Source organism: Triticum urartu, chromosome 6, assembly GCF_003073215.2.
Source record: "Triticum urartu cultivar G1812 chromosome 6, Tu2.1, whole genome shotgun sequence".
Lineage (NCBI taxonomy): Eukaryota > Viridiplantae > Streptophyta > Magnoliopsida > Poales > Poaceae > Triticum > Triticum urartu.
This window is the reverse complement of record NC_053027.1, coordinates 533,559,796-533,581,315: the sequence shown is the minus strand read 5'-3', so window position 1 is coordinate 533,581,315 and position 21,520 is coordinate 533,559,796. Positions and strand designations below refer to the sequence as shown.

Genomic DNA, 21,520 nt, shown 5'->3' with positions numbered 1-21,520 from the left:
ATGTAGGACCCAATATGAGCATCCAGGTTCCGCTATTGGTTATTGACCGGAGACGTGTCTCGGTCATGTCTACATAGTTCTCGAACCCGTAGGGTCCGCACGCTTAAAGTTTGGTGATGATCGGTATTATGAGTTTATGTGATTTGATGTACCGAAGGTAGTTCGGAGTCCCGAATGAGATCGGGGACATGAAGAGGAGTCTCAAAATGGTCGATAGGTAAAGATCGATATATTGGAAGGCTATATTTGGACATCAGAAAGGTTCCGAGTGATTCGGGTATTTTTTTGGAGTACCAGGGAGTTACGGGAATTCGTCCAGGGAGTCAATGGGCCTTAATGGGTCTTAGTGGCACTACTAGGAAAAGGCCTGCTAGTGGCGCACCTGTTTTGGCTACTAATGGCGCACTACAGGTGCGCCACTAGCATCGCGCCATTAGAATTTTTTACTAATGGCGCACCACAGGTGCGCCATTAGTATCTGGTATACTAATGGCGCACCACGCAGTGCGCCATTAGTATATCCCACGGTGCGCCATTAGTATGCCTCCCAGGGGGCCATATTTACCCATGTGCTCTGGCTTACTAATGGCGCACTAGTTGATGATGCGCCACTAGTGTGCTTTTTGCAGTGTGCCACTAAAGTGCTGTGTGGTGTGCCACTAGTATGAATATTATGGATTTTTTTCTTTTCTGATATTTGCACAGGTTACAAAACATATTACTGCACAGAATATAGAGAGCACAACATATAAACAACAGATTTATCGAATACAATAGAAGCACTACAAGAAATATGTCAACTTGTGACCACCACTATTGGTCACTGAATGGTCACAAATTTCCATTTGTGACCTTTTTTGTGACCAAAAACATAAGGTCAAAAGCTGGCCGTCATAAACTGACTATAGCGACCTTTCTTCTGGAATGGTCGAAGACGTTTATGACCAAAATACGTCTACTGTGGCGTTTTGGTCACTAGCAACCTCCCCAGGCCACGTAGGCATCCAGCGTGGCAATCTGATGTGGCACAAGAATCAGCCCGGTCCAATTCGGTGTTTATATGGGCCGAGCCCATTAATTCAACCCATTTATATTTATTTTTCCTGTGAATTTTTTGTCAGCTTCATGGACCAAGCCCAACATTGCAGCCTTTTTATTTTTGGCCCAAGGCCTTTTTGTCTCAACAGTTTCATTTTTTTTCTTTTTTTCTAAATTGGGTTCACTAGTCAGGTGGGTCCCCATTGTCAGGTTCCAGTACTGGGTCCTAGCCATCAGGGCAATATTCTTCATTTTTTTATTTCACGCAAATAAATACCTGGTATTTAAATTGGCACACAGAAAACACACGAAATACTTCAAATACTATCATCCATCAAAGTGCTACATCATATAACACACATACAAATGTGATCAGCATCAAGTTTACAATCAGATAACACACATACAACCCAAGTCTATCACAGGAGCCCTACAAGTTCTGCTACATCATATAACACACAAAAAGGATCAGCATTATTCCAATGAAGTAGCTCCCAGAACTAGCACACATACAAGTTCTGTTACTCCCAGAACTAGCTCAATGAGGTAAAACTATGCTTCATCCCACTTTTTTGTCCTGAATGAAAGGCCAGCATCTGCACATTGTAGAACAAAATGTTTAGGACCAAAATAAAAGTAAATCTAATAGGAAAGTATCAAATAAAAGAAAGTATTAAAAATTGCGGTAATTTAGTTGGCAGGTATGCAATACCATGGTTTTAATTTAACGGAGTTTTTTTAGAGTATTCAGAATACAGAGCAAGTGTTTGGCTACAACACAGAATGCTGTAAAATGTGTTGACTAGCCCTTAGGCAATCGCATCTAGCTAGCCGATGTGGCAGCAATGCAAACATGAGCTGGCTGGTTGTGTACTGTTTCTGTTATGTTAATCTAGCTAAGCAGGTTGGCTAGCCCTTGACATTCAGGTCCATATTAACCGAAGCATACATAGACAATAGATTTTGGCATGCTAGAATTCTTACTGCAAACAAGATTGTTTGTCCAGTAAATTATCCGTTAGGAACATCTCAAGTATACAAGAAAAAGGATAATGATTCATTATCCATAAGAGGGTGACCTCTGTGGTGCAGTCTATTAAGCACGAGTGCATTAAGAAACCCCGAAACAAAACCCTAAGCAACAAGATATCAAGCAGAGGCCCACAATTCAATGTATTTCAGGCCATGGGGGCACCAAACTGTATAACCATGCATGCAAAAGAAGCAAACAACACAAATAATGGCATTTAACAAGTGCACCAATAGTTGCATTTAAGGTAAACAAGAGCTGCATAGCAGAGTGCAAGAGAATGATAGCATAATTATTGCTTGCTGCAATCTAAACAACATCACCACAAGTTCTATGATGCATCCAAACTTGTGAATTTGTGCACAGATCCAAGCATGATACTACATGAGCCAGAAGTGTGTTGCAGATTGCCTTTGCCAGGGAGACCTAAATGCAGGAAGTGTGCCATAGACCCAAACAATATCACGGACATAAGCTAATCAACGGAGGAAGAAGGAGGACACCGGGACATAACTTGTACATGAAGATGTCGCAGTTTGCAAGCAGCCCTCCTTCTCCGGCTCCCACTGCGCACATGAGGTCTTCCAGGGATATGTTGTTCACTTGATCACCACCTCCCTGCATGCCACACACACACACTGTGCAAGTTAGATTACATACAGACAGCTAACATGCCTATACTATAGCATCAACATGAGCCCTATACTATAGCATCGGTTGGGTAATTGGGCTTGAACAGTAAACAAGTAGCATCCAGTATATGAGGCTAAATAACAAGGGAAGTTTCAAAGTCCCTGAGTAATGAAAACAAAGGAAAGTTGTGATTCAAACAGGTTCAGACTTTTAGAGTAACGCTAAAATTAGGAAAAGGCACCTTTTGTCAATCACATGCTCAGATCAGAGGCAAATGGATATTCAGTCTGAAACTATGAATTAGTCGTCGCTAGAAATTCAGACTAGGAAGCCCTGCATATTGCAATTTGGTAAACAGTGAAGAAGTGGTTCAGAGACAGCGTGTGTGTTCACATGTCTCAATACTAAGGATAACACATGAAGATAAGTACATTAACTACTAACTAATCACAAAGATATTAGCATCAAGCCATCTTATTAGTCAATTAGGGGCAATAGAGCACATCTAAGGCAACACTGGAAACAAGCAAAGGAGGTAGTATCTGCATATATAATATAACTGGAAAGCAGCTTCATGCCTAAGAAAAATGGATGGGTCGGTCACTTGCCTTGACGATGTTCTCCATTCCTTTGGTGATGAAGTAGTTGAAGGAGTCATTGTGCTCCTTCACGAGACCTCTGACCTATGGATTCAATCAGCCAGACATACACATGTGTCAAAGCAAAGGAATCGATGTGAATTGAGGCATAAATCAAATGACACACGTGTCATACCAAACGAATTGAGGCATAGAACAAATGAGTAACCCCGTTGAAAGGAAAGGTGGATCAACTAGCGTACGACAAAGAGGAACCCAACCCTGTGCATTCACAGGACCAAATAATTAATCAACCCACCTGCCTCAAACGCAAAAGCTGCAAGATCTTCTTGGTCTTTGGGTGCATAGCATTGATACTGTAGTAAACATTTCAAAAAATTAACATCAAAACATGTGCACACAAATCTAAATCAATGCAGATAGCAATGATCAAGTGGCAAGTGATGCCTTACCCACGGATATGGACGACAAACAACAGCTTTGCCTTGGGACTGACATAGAACCCACCCTTCATCCGGGCCTCACGCTTAAGTTGCACCAGCTCCTTGTCCTGCTCACAACACCCAGATTAGCATTCCATCGGGCAGAAACACAAACATGTCAATGATCAATCGAGCTATATTAGACCTATGTGGTAGTGGTACATATGTTGGACTACAGCAAAACAAACAGAATCTAAAGGAATTAAACAAAACTAACACGACTCTACATAGATATCAGTGGACTCGCGGTAATGTACAGCACAAAAGGAAACAAAAATGGACAGGTATGAACAAATCTCGCATATAGAACTGGTAAACTCCGATCAGCCTTTCCCTATCGACTGAAGGAAGGTAAAGCATATAGTTGAATACAGTCCAAATTCCACATGGCAGCGCGGCAAAACCTAATCAGTGGTACAACCGCGCGTAGCAAGTTTGCAGAGCGAGAATCTAATCAACATCCATGAACGAGCAAAGGGCATTGGATCGAGCGATCTGACCTGGGCCTAATACTCTCCGATGTACTGCTTGGCGCGGGCGTAGATGACCTTGGTGTTCTCCGCGTCCTTCTTCTTCTCGTCGGCGACCTTCTTCTTCTTCGCGGTGACCCAGAGCTCTCCCCTCTTCCTCTTGAAGTTCACCGACTGCGGCACCGGCACCTTCGCCACCTAGGAGGCCATCTGCGCGGACGCAATCAACCACAGATCCTTCAGGCTTAGATCGAGACGGGGAGGGGACGGCGGTGGGTTCGAGCGACCGGTGCTTACCTCGACGAGCTGCGCCTCGTTGGAGAGGGGACGGCGAGGGTATGGGGAGAGGCGGCGGCGGTGACGGGGTTGAGTGCGCGGATTAAGTAGGGAGAGGGGAAACGAGGGCACGGTGGCCGTGGGAGGAGGTGGTCGCCGCGGTCGAATGGATCTGGGATGCAGAGGGGAGAAGGAGAGGCTAGGGGCGCTGGCTTTGGAGTAGAGGGCGGAGGGGGCGGCGGGGGCGGTGGGGGCGGCGGGTCGTCGATGGTGGCAGTGGGGGCGGCGACAAAGCAGGCAGACGGTGGGGGAAGATGTGGGCGGCGGCGCATCATCGGGAGCTAGGGTTGGGTGCGAGAGCAGAGTGGCCGCGTAGGGAGAGGAAGAGAGAGGGGTTCGAGCGGTTCGGTGGGAAAGAAATGAGGCGGGGGGGGGGGGGGATGAAAAATTACCACGAGGATAGAGCTAGGGTTGGTGTGGAAGGATCGAGGACTACCGTTGGATCAGCGAGCATCCAACGGTGCTTGATGCACGATCCGCGTGACACGTCTATGGACCAATCATAATGCAGTATGATGTTATGACCATCTAAATTGGTCGTAGTTGACTAAAAATAACGTGTTAAAATCATGTCAGCAATTTTATGACCTGAGAAATTAAAAAAAAAGAATATATTTGCATAAGTTTGCATCTTGAAATAGTTTGGTCAAATGAGATTATATTTTGCACAAGTTTGCATCTTGGAATAAAAACAATGTTGCCTAAAAAGTTTTCATTTTCTTTGAATGAAAAATTCATTTTCTATTTTTTGAGTGCCCAAAATGATTTTCTTTGTGAAGGACCTATCATGTATTTGTTGCAAAATTAGACCAAATCGATTTTATGAAATATTAGGCCATATATAATGCACAATTGACAAAATGGTTGGGTGTCAAAAGTTTCGATCCACCTCTCGTGAAAAAGACAAATTTCCGCCGATTTAGCAGAAAGCGGGTAAAATTTGAACTGCAGGTGCCTCATAGTTTGCTCTTTATTTTTTCAAAATCATTTCTAGGTATATAAGTATCTATTTAATCAGAGAAACACAATAATTTTTCCAAAATTCAACCACTAGCTAGGAACGGTTATTCCCGCCGTTTTGACCGCATTTTGAAACGGGCATAAAAAATTCAAAAACAATCAAAAAATTGGGAAACCTTCGCATTGTGTCATTATATGTGGGCAAGTTCACAGGAAAAATAATAAACTTGTAATATGGCAATTATTTTAAAAAAGTGTTCTCAGAAACGAGCTATCACGTGTGGAGATCAATGGCTTTCAAGCCAAATGATCAATCTTATGGACACATTCATGGCATAGTTTGTTCAAATGATCTCATATTGTGCACAAGAGTGCATATTGGAATGGAAAACAATGTTGCCTAAGGAAGTTTTCTTTTTCTTTGGATGAAAGAACCATTTTCCATTTTTCGAGTGCCCAAAAGGAGGTTTTTTGTGAAGGACCTCCCAAATAATTGTTGCAAAATTGGACCAAATCATTTTTCTAAAATACTAGGCCATATTTAATGCACAGTTGACCAAATGGTTGGGTGTAAAAAGTTTTTATCCACCTATGGTAAAAAATACAAATTCCCGCCGATTCAACTGGAAGCGGGTCAAATTTGAACTGTAGTTGCCTCGTAGTTTGCTCTTTATTTTTTCCAAAAATCATTTATAAGTACATAAGTATCTATTTAATCAGAGAAACACCAAAAAAATTCCAAGATTCAACCACTAGCTAGGAACGGTCATTCCCGCCGTTTTGACCGCATTTTGAAACGGGCATAAAAAATTCAAGAATAATCAAAAAATTGGAAAACCTTCGCATTGTGTCATTATATGTGGGCAAGTTCCCAGGAAAAATAATAAACTTGTAATATGGCAATTATTGTAAAAAGTGTTCTCAGAAACGAGCTATCACTTCTGGAGATCAATGGCTTCCAAGCCAAATGATCAATCTTATGGCCACATTCATGCATAGTTTCTTCAAATGATCTCATATTGTGCACAAGGGTGCATATTGGAATGGCAAACAATGTTTCCTAAGGAAGTTTTCTTTTTCTTTGGATGAAAAAACCATTTTCCATTTTTCGAGTGCCCAAAAGGAGGTTTTTTTGTGAAGGACCTCCCAAATAATTGTTGCAAAATCGGACCAAATCATTTTTCTAAAATACTAGACCATATTTAATGCACAGTTGACCAAATGGTTGGGTGTAAAATTTTTTTATCCACCTCTGGTGAAAAAGACAAATTCCCGCCGATTTAGTTGGAAGCGGGTCAAATTTGAATTGTAGCTGCCTCGTAGTTTGCTCTTTATTTTTTCCAAAAATCATTTATAGGTACATAAGTATCTATTTAATCAAAGAAACACCAAAAAAATTCCAAGATTCAACCACTAGCTAGGAACAGTCATTCCCGCCGTTTTGACTACATTTTGAAACGGGCATAAAAAATTCAAAAAAAAATCAAAAAATTGGAAAACCTTCGCATTGTGTCATTATATATGACCAAGTTTCCAGGAAAAATAATAAACTTGTAATACGATAATTATTTTAAAAAAGTGATCTCAGAAATGAGCTATCATGTGTGAAGATTCATGGCTTTCAAGCCAAATGATCAAATCTTATGGCCACATTCATGAAATAGTTTGTTCAAATGATCTCATATTGTGCACAAGGGTGCATATTGGAATGGCAAACAATGTTTCCTAAGGAAGTTTTCATTTTCGTTGGACGAAAAAACCATTTTCCATTTTTCGAGTGCCCGAAAGGAGGTTTTTTTGTGAAGGAACTACCAAATAATTGTTGCAAAATTGGACCAAATCATTTTTATAAAATACTAGGCCATATTTAATGCACAATTGACAAAATGGTTGGGTGTAAAATTTTTTGATCCACCTCTCGTGAAAAAGACAAATTTCCGCCGATTCAGTTGGAAGCAGGTCAAATTTGAACTGCAGATGCCTCATAGTTTGCTATTTATTTTTTCCAAAAATCATTTCTAGTTACATAAGGACCTATTTAATCATAAATACATGGTTTGGTGGCGATACGTCGAGGTTTGGGCGGTGGCCGAGGGCCCCAACTCTAGAGCGCGTAAACTCGCATGCCCGTCGCGTGGTCACCGCGCGACCGTAATGTTGCCATGTGTTCTGGGCGGCCTAGGCATGTCTAGTGGGTTGGGCACTCCCTAGGTTGGTGCTAGGAAGAAAATTACAACATAAGATTCTCACGAGGAGACCGATCGATGCTCAAACATGAATTAGCACCCAAGTGTTTGATTAGCGGTACGGGAAATGCACATGGCCAATGGGCATGAGTTTTGGCTGAGGATGATAATCTACTAAGGAGAATGTCTTCACAAATTTTTAGCTCAAAAGGAGGATCCTAGGTGGTACTTGCTTTGCAAACTGAAGGAAATATGCCCTAGCGGCAATGATAAAGTTATTATTTATTTCCTTATTTCATGATAAATGTTTATTATTCATGCTAGAATTGTATAAACCGGAAACATAATACATGTGTGAATACATAGACAAACAGAGTGTCACTAGTATGCCTCTACTTGACTAGATCGTTAATCGAAGATGGTTATATTTCCTAACCATGAACAAAAGAGTTGTTATTTGATTAATGGGATCACATCATTAGAAGAATGATGTGATTGACATGACCCATTCCATTAGCTTAGCACACGATCGTTTAGTATGTTGCTATTGCTTTCTTCATGACTTATACATGTTCCTATGACTATGAGATTATGCAACTCCCGTTTGGCGGAGGAACACTTTGTGTGCTACCAAACGTCACAACGTAACTGGGTGATTATAAAGGAGCTCTACAGGTGTCTCCAAAGGTAAATGTTGGGTTGGCGTATTTCGAGATTAGGATTTGTCACTCCGATTGTTGGAGAGGTATCTCTGGGCCCTCTCGGTAATGCACATCACATAAGCCTTGCAAGCATTGCAACTAATGAGTTAGTTGCGAGATAATGTATTACGAAACGAGTAAAGAGACTTGCCGGTAACGAGATTGAACTAGGTATTGAGATACCGACGATCGAATCTCGGGCAAGTAACATACCGATGACAAAGGGAACAACGTATGTTGTTATGCGGTCTGACCGATAAAGATCTTCGTAGAATATGTAGGAGCCAATATGAGCATCCAGGTTCCGCTATTGGTTATTGACCGGAGAAGTGTCTCGGTCATGTCTACATTGTTCTCGAACCCGTAGGGTCCGAACGCTTAAGGTTTCGATGACAGTTATATTATGAGTTTATGAGTTTTGATGTACCGAAGGAGTTCGGAGTTCTGGATGAGATCGGGGACATGACGAGGAGTCTCGAAATGGTCGAGACGTAAAAATCGATATATTGGACGACTATATTCGGACATCGGAAAGGTTCCGAGTGATTCGAGTATTTTTCGGAGTACCGGAGAGTTACGGGAATTCGCCGGGGAGTATATGAGCCTTATTGGGCTTTAGGGGAAAGAGATAGGAGAGGTTGGGCGCCCCCCAAGGCCTAGTCCGAATTGGACTAGGGGGAAGGGCTGCGCCCCCTCCTTCCTTCTCTTCTCTTTTCCCTTGCCTTGACTCCTACTCCTACTACATGGAAGGACTCCTAGTTGGACTAGGAAAGGGGGAATCCTACTCCCGGTGGGAGTAGGACTCCCCTAGGGTGTGCCATAGAGAGGGCCGGCCCTCCCCTCCTCCACTCCTTTATATACGGGTGCAGGGGGCACCCCATAGACACAAGTTGATCCACGTGATCATATTCTTAGCCGTGTGCGGTGCCCCCTTCCACCATAAACCTCGATAATATTGTAGCGGTGCTTAGGCGAAGCCCTGCGACGGTAGTACATCAAGATCGTCACCACGCCGTCGTGCTGACGGAACTCTTCCCTGACACTTTGCTGGATCGGAGTCCGGGGATCGTCATCGAGCTGAACGTGTGCTAAAACTCGGAGGTGCCGTAGTTTCGGTGCTTGATCGGTTGGATCGTGAAGACGTATGACTACTCCTCTACGTCGTGTCAGCGCTTCCGCAGTCGGTCTGCGTTGGGTACGTAGACAACACTCTCCCCTCTCGTTGCTATGCATCACATGATCTTGCGTGTGCGTAGGAAATTTTTTGAAATTACTACGAAACCCAACAGTGGCATCCGAGCCTAGGTTATTTATGTTGATGTTATATGCACGAGTAGAACACAAGTGAGTTGTGGGCGATATAAGTCATACTGCCTACCAGCATGTCATACTTTGGTTCGGCGGCATTGTTGGACGAGACGACCCGGACCAACCTTACGTGTACGCTTACGCGAGACCGGTTCCCCCGACGTGCTTTGCACATAGGTGGCTTGCGGGCGACTGTCTCTCCAACTTTAGTTGAACCGAGTATGGCTACGCCCGGTCCTTGCGAAGGTTAAAACGGAGTCTATTTGACAAACTATCGTTGTGGTTTTGATGCGTAGGTGAGATTGGTTCTTGCTTAAGCCCGTAGCAGCCACGTAAAACTTGCAACAACAAAGTAGAGGACATCTAACTTGTTTTTGCAGGGCAAGTTGTGATGTGATATGGTCAAGACATGATGCTGAATTTTATTGTATGAGATGATCATGTTTTGTAACCGAGTTATCGGCAACTGGCAGGAGCCTTATGGTTGTCGCTTTATTGCATGCAATGAAATCGCGATGTAATGCTTTACTTTATTACTAAGCGGTAGTGATAGTCGTGGAAGCACAAACTTGGCGAGACGACAACGATGCTACGATGGAGATCAAGGTGTCACGCCGGTGACGATGGTGGTCACGACGGTGCTTCGGAGATGGAGATCACAAGCACAAGATGATGATGGCCATATCATATCACTTATATTGATTGCATGTGATGTTTATCCTTTTATGCATCTTATCTTGCTTTGATTGACGGTAGCATTATAAGATGATCTCTCACTAAATTATCAAGAAGTGTTCTCCCTGAGTATGCACCGTTGCGAAAGTTCTTCGTGCTGAGACACCACGTGATGATCGGGTGTGATAGGTTCTACGTTCAAATACAACGGGTGCAAAACAGTTACACACGCGGAATACTCAGGTTATACTTGACGAGCCAAGCATATACAGATATGGCCTCGGAACACGGAGACCGAAAGGTCGAGCATGAATCATATAGTAGATATGATCAACATAACGATGTTCACCATTGAAAACTACTCCATCTCACGTGATGATCAGTTATGGTTTAGTTGATTTGGATCACGTAATCACTTAGAGGATTAGAGGGATGTCTATCTAAGTGGGAGTTCTTTAATTAACTTGATTAACTGAACTTAAATTTATCATGAAACTTAGTACCTGATTAGTATCTTGCTTGTTTATGTTTGATTGTAGATAGATGGCTCGTGCTGTTGTTCCGTTGAATTTTAATGCGTTCCTTGAGAAAGCAAAGTTGAAAGATGATGGTAGCAATTACACGGACTGGGTCCGTAACTTGAGGATTATCCTCATTGCTGCACAGAAGAATTATGTCCTGGAAGCACCGCTGGGTGCCAGGCCTGCTGCAGGAGCAACGCCGTATGTTATGAACGTCTGGCAGAGCAAAGCTGATGACTACTCGATAGTTCAGTGTGCCATGCTTTACGGCTTAGAATCGGGACTTCAACGACGTTTTGAACGTCATGGAGCATATGAGATGTTTCAGGAGTTGAAGTTAATATTTCAAGCAAATGCCCGGATTGAGAGATATGAAGTCTCCAATAAGTTCTATAGCTGCAAGATGGAGGAGAACAGTTCTGTCAGTGAGCATATACTCAAAATGTCTGGGTATAATAATCACTTGATTCAATTGGGAGTTAATCTTCCAGATGATTGCGTCATTGACAGAATTCTTCAATCACTGCCACCAAGCTACAAGAGCTTCGTGATGAACTATAATATGCAAGGGATGAACAAGACTATTCCCGAGCTCTTCGCGATGCTGAAAGCTGCGGAGGTAGAAATCAAAAAGGAGCATCAAGTGTTGATGGTCAACAAGACCACCAGTTTCAAGAAAAAGGGCAAAGGGAAGAAGAAGGGGAACTTCAAAAAGAACGGCAAGCAAGTTGCCACTCAAGAGAAGAAACCCAAACCTGGACCTAAGCCTGAAACTGAGTGCTTCTATTACAAGCAGACTGGTCACTGGAAGCGGAACTGCCCCAAGTATTTGGCGGATAAGAAGGATGGCAAGGTGAACAAAGGTATATGTGATATACATGTTATCGATGTGTACCTTACTAATGCTCGCAGTAGCATCTGGGTATTTGATACTGGTTCTGTTGCTAATATTTGCAACTCGAAACAGGGACTACGGATCAAGCGAAGATTGGTTAAGGACGAGGTGACGATGCGCGTGGGAAACGGTTCCAAAGTCGATGTGATCGCAGTCGGCACGCTACCTCTACATCTACCTTCGGGATTAGTATTAGACCTAAATAATTGTTATTTGGTGCCAGCGTTAAGCATGAACATTATATCTGGATCTTGTTTGATGCGAGACGGTTATTCATTTAAATCAGAGAATAATGGTTGTTCTATTTATATGAGTAATATCTTTTATGGTCATGCACCCTTGAAGAGTGGTCTATTCTTGTTGAATCTCGATAGTAGTAACACACATATTCATAATGTTGAAGCCAAAAGATGCAGAGTTGATAATGAGAGTGCAACTTATTTGTGGCACTGCCGTTTAGGTCATATCGGTGTAAAGCGCATGAAGAAACTCCATTCTGATGGACTTTTGGAACCACTTGATTATGAATCACTTGGTACTTGCGAACCGTGCCTCATAGGCAAGATGACCAAAACGCAGTTCTCCGGTACTATGGAGAGAGCAACAGATTTGTTGGAAATCATACATACAAATGTATGTGGTCCGATGAATATTGAGGCTCGTGGCGGATATCGTTATTTTCTCACCATCAGAGATGATTTAAGCAGATATGGGTATATCTACTTAATGAAACATAAGTCTGAAACATTTGAAAAGTTCAAAGAATTTCAGAGTGAAGTTGAAAATCATCGTAACAAGAAAATAAAGTTTCTACGATCTGATCGTGGAGGAGAATATTTGAGTTACGAGTTTGGTGTACACTTGAAAAATTGTGGAATAGTTTCGCAACTCACGCCACCTGGAACACCTCAGCGTAATGGTGTGTCCGAACGTCGTAATCGTACTTTACTGGATATGGTGCGATCTATGATGTCTCTTACTGATTTACCGCTATCGTTTTGGGGATACGCTCTAGAGACGGCCGCATTCACGTTAAATAGGGCACCATCAAAATCCGTTGAGACGATGCCTTATGAACTATGGTTTGGCAAGAAACCAAAGTTGTCGTTTCTAAAAGTTTGGGGCTGCGATGCTTATGTGAAAAAGCTTCAACCTGATAAGCTCGAACCCAAATCGGAGAAATGTGTCTTCATAGGATATCTAAAGGAAACTATTGGATACACCTTCTATCACAGATCCGAAGGCAAGACTTTTGTTGCTAAATTCGGAAACTTTCTAGAGAAGGAGTTTCTCTCGAAAGAAGTGAGTGGGAGGAAAGTAGAACTTGATGAGGTAACTGTACCTGCTCCCTTACTGGAAAGTAGTACATCACAGAAAACTGTTCTAACCTACACCAGTTAGTGAGGAAACTAATGATAGTGATCATGAAACTTCAGATCAAGATACTACTGAACCTCGTAGATCAACCAGAGTAAGATCCGCACCAGAGTGGTACGGTAATCCCGTTCTGGAAGTCATGCTACTAGATCATGATGAACCTACGAACTATGAAGAAGCGATGGTGAGCCCAGATTCCGCAAAGTGGCTTGAAGCCATGAAATCTGAGATGGGATCCATGTATGAGAACAAAGTATGGACTTTGGTTGACTTGCCCGATGATCGGCAAGCAATTGAGAATAAATGGATCTTCAAGAAGAAGACTGACGCTGACGGTAATATTACTGTCTATAAAGCTCGACTTGTCGCGAAAGGTTTTCGGCAAGTTCAAGGGATTGACTACGATGAGACCTTCTCACCCGTAGCGATGCTTAAGTCTGTCCGAATCATGTTAGCAATTGCCGCATTTTATGATTATGAAATTTGGCAGATGGATGTCAAAACTGCATTCCTGAATGGATTTCTGGAAGAAGAGTTGTATATGATGCAACCAGAAGGTTTTGTCGATCCAAAGGGAGCTAACAAAGTGTGCAAGCTCCAGCGATCCATTTATGGACTGGTGCAAGCCTCTCGGAGTTGGAATAAACGCTTTGATAGTGTGATCAAAGCATTTGGTTTTATACAGACTTTCGGAGAAGCCTGTATTTACAAGAAAGTGAGTGGGAGCTCTGTAGCATTTCTGATATTATATGTGGATGGCATATTACTAATTGGAAATGATATAGAATTTCTGGATAGCATAAAGGGATACTTGAATAAGAGTTTTTCAATGAAAGACCTCGGTGAAGGTGCTTACATATTAGGCATAAAGATCTATAGAGATAGATCAAAACGCTTGATTGGACTTTCACAAACAACATACCTTGACAAAATTTTGAAGAAGTTCAAAATGGATCAAGCAAAGAAAGGATTCTTGCCTGTGTTACAAGGTGTGAAATTGAGTAAGACTCAATGCCCGACCACTGCAGAAGATAGAGAGAATATGAAAGATGTTCCCTATGCATCAGCGATAGGATCTATCATGTATGCAATGCTGTGTACCAGACCTGATGTGTGCCTTGCTATAAGTCTAGCAGGGAGGTACCAAAGTAATCCAGGAGTGGATCACTGGACAGCGGTCAAGAACATCCTGAAATACCTGAAAAGGACTAAGGATATGCTTCTCGTATATGGAGGTGACAAAGAGCTCGTCGTAAAAGGTTATGTTGATGCAAGCTTTGACACTGATCCGGACGATTCTAAATCGCAAACCGGATACGTGTTTACATTAAACGGTGGAGCTGTCAGTTGGTGCAGTTCTAAACAAAGCATCGTAGCGGGATCTACATGTGAAGCGGAGTACATAGCTGCTTCGGAAGCAGCAAACAAAGGAGTCTGGATGAAGGAGTTCATATCCGATCTAGGTGTCATACCTAGTGCATCGGGTCCAATGAAAATCTTTTGTGGCAATACTGGTGCAATTGCCTTGGCAAAGGAATCCAGATTTCACAAGAAAACCAAGCACATCAAGAGACGCTTCAATTCCATCCGGGATCTAGTCCAGGTGGGAGACATAGAGATTTGCAAGACACATACGGATCTGAATGTTGCAGACCCATTAACTAAGCCTCTTCCACGAGCAAAACATGATCAGCACCAAGACTCCATGGGTGTTAGAATCATTACCGTGTAAATCTAGATTATTGACTCTAGTGCAAGTGGGAGACTGAAGGAAATATGCCCTAGAGGCAATAATAAAATTATTATTTATTTCCTTATATCATGATAAATGTTTATTATTCATGCTAGAATTGTATTAACTGGAAACATAATACATGTGTGAATACATAGACAAACAGTATGTCACTAGTATGCCTCTACTTGACTAGCTCATTAATCAAAGATGGTTATGTTTCCTAACCATGAACAAAGAGTTGTTATTTGATTAATGAGGTCACATCATTAGTTGAATGATCTGATTGACATGACCCATTCCATTAGCTTAGCACCCGATCGTTTAGTATGTTGCTATTGCTTTCTTCATGACTTATACATGTTCCTATAACTATGAGATTATGCAACTCCCGTTTGCCGGAGGAACACTTTGGGTGCTACCAAACGTCACAACGTAACTGGGTGATTATAAAGGAGCATTATAGGTGTCTCCAAAGGTAGATGTTGGGTTGGCGTATTTCGAGATTAGGATTTGTCACTCCGATTGTCGGAGAGGTATCTCTGGGCCCTCTCGGTAATGCACATCACTTAAAGCCTTGCAAGCAATGCAACTAAATGAGTTAGTTGCGGGATGATGTATTACAGAACGAGTAAAGAGACTTGCCGGTAACGAGATTGAACTAGGTATTGGAATACCGACGATCGAATCTCGGGCAAGTAACATACCGATGACAAAGGGAACAACGTATGTTGTTATGCGGTCTGACCGATAAAGATCTTCGTAGAATATGTAGGAGCCAATATGGGCATCCAGCTCCCGCTATTGGTTATTGACCAGAGACGTGTCTCGGTCATGTCTACATTGTTCTCGAACCCGTAGGGTCCGCACGCTTAAGGTTACGATGACAGTTATATTATGAGTTTATGCATTTTGATGTACCGAAGGTTGTTCGGAGTCCCGGATGTGATCACGGACATGACGAGGAGTCTCGAAATGGTCGAGAAGTAAAGATTGATATATTGGAAGCCTATGTTTGGATATCGGAAGTGTTCCGGGTGAAATCGGGATTTTACCGGAGTACCGGGAAGGTTACCGGAACCCCCCGGGAGCTAAATGGGCCATGATGGGCCTTAGTGGAAAAGAGAAGAGGCAGCCCTACATGGGCTGTGCGCCTCCCCCTTCCCCTAGTCCTATTAGGACTAGGAGAGGTGGCCGGCCCCCTCTCTCTCTTTTCCCCCTCCGCGAATCCTATTCCAACTACGATTGGGGGGGGGGGGAGGGATCCTGGCGCACCCCTTGTGGCCGGCCAACCTCCCCCCCTTTGGTCCTTTATATACTGAGGTAGAGGCACCCTAGAACACACAAGTTTATCCACGTGATCTATTCCTTAGCCGTGTGCGGTGCCCCCTGCCACCATAGCCCTCGATAATACTGTAGCGGAGTTTAGGCGAAGCCCTGCTGCTGTAGTGCATCAAGATCGTCACCACGCCGTCGTGCTGACGGAACTCTTCCCCGACACTTTGCTGGATCGGAGTCCGGGGATCGTCATCGAGCTGAACGTGTGCTCGAACTCGGAGGTGCCATAGTTTCGGTGCTTGATCGGTTGGATCGTGAAGACGTACGACTACTTCCTCTATGTTGTGTCAGCGCTTCCGCAGTCGGTCTGCGTTGGGTACGTAGACAACACTCTCCCCTCTCGTTGCTATGCATCACATGATCTTGCGTGTGCGTAGGAGAATTTTTGAAATTACTACGAAACCCAACAATAACGGTATACTCGTACAACCCATACCTGGTGGTAAAAGCCGTCTTAGGTATATCCTATTCTCGAATCTTCAACTGATGGTATCCTGACCGCAGATCGATCTTGGAAAATACCTTATCTCCTTGCAATCGATCAAACAGATCATTGATCATTGGTAGTGGGTACTTGTTCTTGATTGTTACTTCATTTAATCCTCGATGATCAACAACCATCCTTAACGATTCATCCTTTTTCTCTACTAGAAGTACTGGCGATCCCCAAGGCGACGAACTTGGGTGAATATAACCTTTATCCAATAAATCTTTAATCTGCTTCTTAATCTCCTCCAAATCTTTTGCGGGCATCCTGTATGGTCTCTTAGATATTGACCCTGTGCCTGGCAAAAGCTCAATCAAAACTCAATGTCTCTATCCGGTGGCATGCCTTGTAATTCTTCTGGAAATACATCCGGAAAATCCTTTACCACCGGTACTTCCTACTATACAACTCCTGTTAGGGAATTTACTTGAGTCCTCTTAGGCACATGCCGGGATACATACTTGATTCTTCTTCCTTCTGGCGTTGTAAGCAAAATTGACTTACTGGCGAATTCAATGTTCCTTTCATACTTCGATAACCAATCCATGCCTAATATCACATCCAATCCTTGAGATTCCAATACTATTAGGTCCGAGGGAAATACATAGTTACCAATCCTTAATGGTAACCGATCACACCATAGACTAGCCATATACTCTGCTCCAGGAGAGGTTACTAACATGGGTGACCTAAGGGCTTGGGTTGGCAGTTTTTACTTATCCACAAATCCCCTTGAGATGTATGAATGTGATGCACCAGTATCAAAAAGAACGAGTGCAGTAAATGACTTAACCAAAAATTTACCTATTACTGCATCTGGCTGAGCTTCAACCTCCTCCACGTTAACGTGGTTCACTTGTCCCCTATTGAAAGGGTTTGGCTTCTTCCCAGAGCTTCCATTGCCATTACCATTCTGGGCTTCAGGACATTCATTGGCGTAATGTCCGGTCTTCTGGCACTTAAAACAAGTGACTTGGCTCAGGTCTCTCTTGGCTGGGGTTGATGGGTTGGTACGGTTCTGGCTGTTGCTTCCTCCATTCCCATTACCATTCTTGGGGCCATTATGATTGTGCAAGCTTCCTCTCCCATGGGTATGCTGAAAAGGTCCTCCCGGTTTAGGGGTAAACCCGGCTTCTGCTGAGCTCCAGAATTGTACTTCCCTTGTCCATACTTCCTCTTGCGGTTCTCAATCTGCTGCTGCTTCCCTTCAATCATAAGAGCACGATCTACCAACTCTTGGTAGTTGTTAAAGCTTGCTACCATCAACTGCATGCTCAACTCATCATTCAGTCCTTCCAGAAACTTCTCCTGCTTAGCCGCATTCGTAGCAACGTCATCTGGGGCATAACGTGCTAGCTTACTAAAGTCATCCACATACTAGCCAACTGTCCGTCCTCCTTGGCGCAAGTTGCCAAACTCACGCTTCTTCATGGCCATAGCTCCTGTTGAAACATGGGCAGTACGGAAAGCCTGCTGAAATTGATCCCATGTCACCGTGGCTATAGGGTAGGTGACAGTGTAATTCTCCCACCATGATGTTGCTAGTCCATCCAACTGATGTGCGGCAAAGCGCACCTTCTCAGCATCAGTACATCCTATAGTGGTTAACTCCCTTCCAATCTTGCGGAGCCAAGCGTCTGCTACTATAGGCTCGGTGCTACTAGAGAACACCGGTGGATTCAGCCTAAGAAAACGGGTTAAGTGATCAACAGGTGGTGGTGGTGGTGGCGGGTTATTGTTGTTGTTGTTGTTCCCCTGATTCTGATTCTGGACTAGCAACTGCATCAACGTATTCTGCTGCTGGATCAACTGAGTGAGCTCCGGTGGAAATGCAAATCCATTGTCACATCTCGGAGGCATCTGATGGGTTTAGAAAAGATGAGATTTAAGAATAGAGAGAGGTCTAGAGAGAAAACACTACCCATATGCACATGAGGCAAAAGCAAACAAATCACTTCATTCAATCAAACAAGGGCATACAATCGGTCTAACTATCGCAAAAGTGCTCGGACTACTCTATTTACATGGTGCAATACTACTACTGATGGGGTGGTCTACTAGAAATATTCTTCGGTTGCAGACTCCATGATATCTGCTCCAGCTTCATCAACATAGTCATCATCGCTATCGTCTGGGTCCGAGTCGGTGTCGTCGATGATGATGTAGTCTTCCGGGCAAATCTCCTTGGGTTCTTCGTCTTCTTCTACTGGTGTAGGGCCTCCCATGAATATTCCGATCTTCTTGATCAGGTCGTCATTCTTCTCCACTAATACGACGATTTCCTCCTCATAATCTTCACGTGTAGCCTTGAGTTCTTCCTCCAGTTTCGTGATTCTTGTCCTCGCCTTCTTCAGATCTATCATGTTTGCGCACATCTAGTTCTCCTGACATCGAATGTGCTGGTTTAACTCCCGGATAAAAGCTGCTATTGATCTATCCTTCTTGGTGCTGATCATCTCCCGGTGCTCATCTCGGCGCCCACAAATCTGGTAGATAGTATCCTTGAGATCGTTGCGGTAAACTTCTCCAATACGTCCCATGGCGATGTGGGCTGCCATGCTCTTTCCTAGACTCTAGGTTGGTGCATCAAAGGAAAACTCTATGGGCTCAGTGACAGGCATGAACGTCCTTCCTGGAACTTGAACTTGAATCATCCAGCGCTCCTCTTCCAGTAAAGAGGCGTTGTAGGTTCCGGTGAAGCTTGGTACTCCGATGTTCAGATATCTAGTGACTTCCTTCAAGTGATGTCCAAAGGGTGTATCTTCATCCAGTTGTATAAATGTGTTCCTTGCATCCGCCATCCTAAAAGAGTAGAGAAGATGAGGAGTCAGAAATGAGAAGAGTGAGTAGTGATCTAGGGTTTTAGCTTAGTGGTCGTGTCCTACAGTCAGCGTGTGCTCTGATACCATCTTGTAGCGACCAGACCTCAACCAGTCTGATCTCTGTGCTTCAGTGTCATCCCTGGATCAGTAATGCTGACACGCACAGTACTTGAAGGATTTATAATAGAGTAGCAATCACACACTTATTACATCGAGTGTCTCAAAAGAGAACTTATTACAATAAACATGGCTTAAGGCCATCTAATAATGATAACAGCGAAAGGCTTGGAAGATAAGTGAGTCCATCAACTCCAACGGCATCATTGAGTATAGAACCACGACCTAAAGTCACCTTACTCGTCGTCTAAAAAGTCTGCAACATGAATGTTGCACCCCGAAAATGGGTCATTACATGGAATATGCTGGCAATGTAACACATAGAGGGTAATGAAAGAATAAAGCTATACTACATGCATATATGGCTGATGGAAAGCTCTATGGTTACAGTTTTTGCATAAAGCCAATTTTTCCCTACAGCAAAGGAATAAATTTTATTTAACTATCACATTAAACATTGAGAGTGTAGACACCCTCTCAATCCTAATTAAGCATCATCATTAAAACCCAACAATATTAATTAGAGTAACATGATGAGATTCACATGATAATCCAAGTACTAGATACTCAAGACGTCCATAACCGGGGACACGGCTAACCATGATTAGTTTATACACTTTACAGAGGTGTGCGCACTTTTCCCCACAAGACTCGATCTCCTCCGTTGGGATTCTCGCACTACATGATGTTTGAGAAACGGATGACCGAGACATAGTCTTTCAGAAGCGCTAGCACCTTATGAACGGGTAGACCGTACCAACCTACATCCCCTACATCTGCTAGTCTACCACTATAAGAGTTCGCACGACTTAGCCAACTATGCTAGAGCCCATAGTAGCTTCTGGCTGCACACGGAAGTTTCTAGTATGAATAATCTCATGATCCCTTTGAGCCTGGGTGGCGGTCCATAAAGAAAATAGGCAATCGCTGGAATACCCATGTGCCTCAATCCACCCAGATGTGTGTTCAAGTTGCCACCTTAAATAAACCATTAATTTAGCAATCTCACATCTGTCATGGATACACACACCCAATCCACGTCTACTAGCATATCATGGCAATATAAGCAAACGTAGAAGTAACTCCCAAAGGTTTGATAATAAAACAGGAAATAGGTACTACCTCATCTACTTTCCAAAACCCACAATTTAATTAGATCCTAATCATCCAATGTTTGAGGATTGATCTAATGCAATAAAACTGGGTAGTAAAGAGGTATGATCAAAGTGTTACTTGCCTTGCTGATGATCCACGAAACCTAGAGATTCAAAGTAGCAAGCGGCGCACTCCGGGTACTCTATCACAAACAAAAAAGTATACAATAAGTGCTCATCTAATGCACAGGTAAAACTCAAATAAAAGATCTAACCAGAAAGTTCAACTTAAGAACTCTGGTTTGCAAAAAGAATCAAATCGAACTAAGCTATGAAAGTCAAATGGCGAAAGAAACAAACTTCGTTTACTAATCTGGATCTAGGTCAAATTTTACAGAGGCAAAAACTTGTTTGAGTTGGTTAAATGGAAAGAGGGTTTCGAGACGAAACTCCAGGCGCTTGAATCGCCTGATTCCAATAAACGAGCGAAAAGTTATACTAGAACGAAAATCAGATCAGAAATCACGATCAGAAATAATCGCGGAAAATCCGAGAAAAAAGAAAAACGACAAACAGATTAACGAACGAATGTTCGTTTTCTAGAACTAAACGGTGAACGCGTTCGTTAAAACAAACGAACGAACGAACGCTCGCTAAATAAACTAAACCGGAAATAAACCGATCTAAATAAAAAACCGGATCTAAAAAAATCAGACGGT

At 43.0% G+C, this 21,520-nt stretch overlaps 1 pseudogene; it reads right to left on the bottom strand.

The window, feature by feature from the left end:
- Nucleotides 1-3,186: 3,186 nt before the first annotated feature.
- On the bottom strand, nucleotides 3,187-4,462 carry LOC125516923 (annotated as a pseudogene).
- Nucleotides 4,463-21,520: the final 17,058 nt, after the last annotated feature.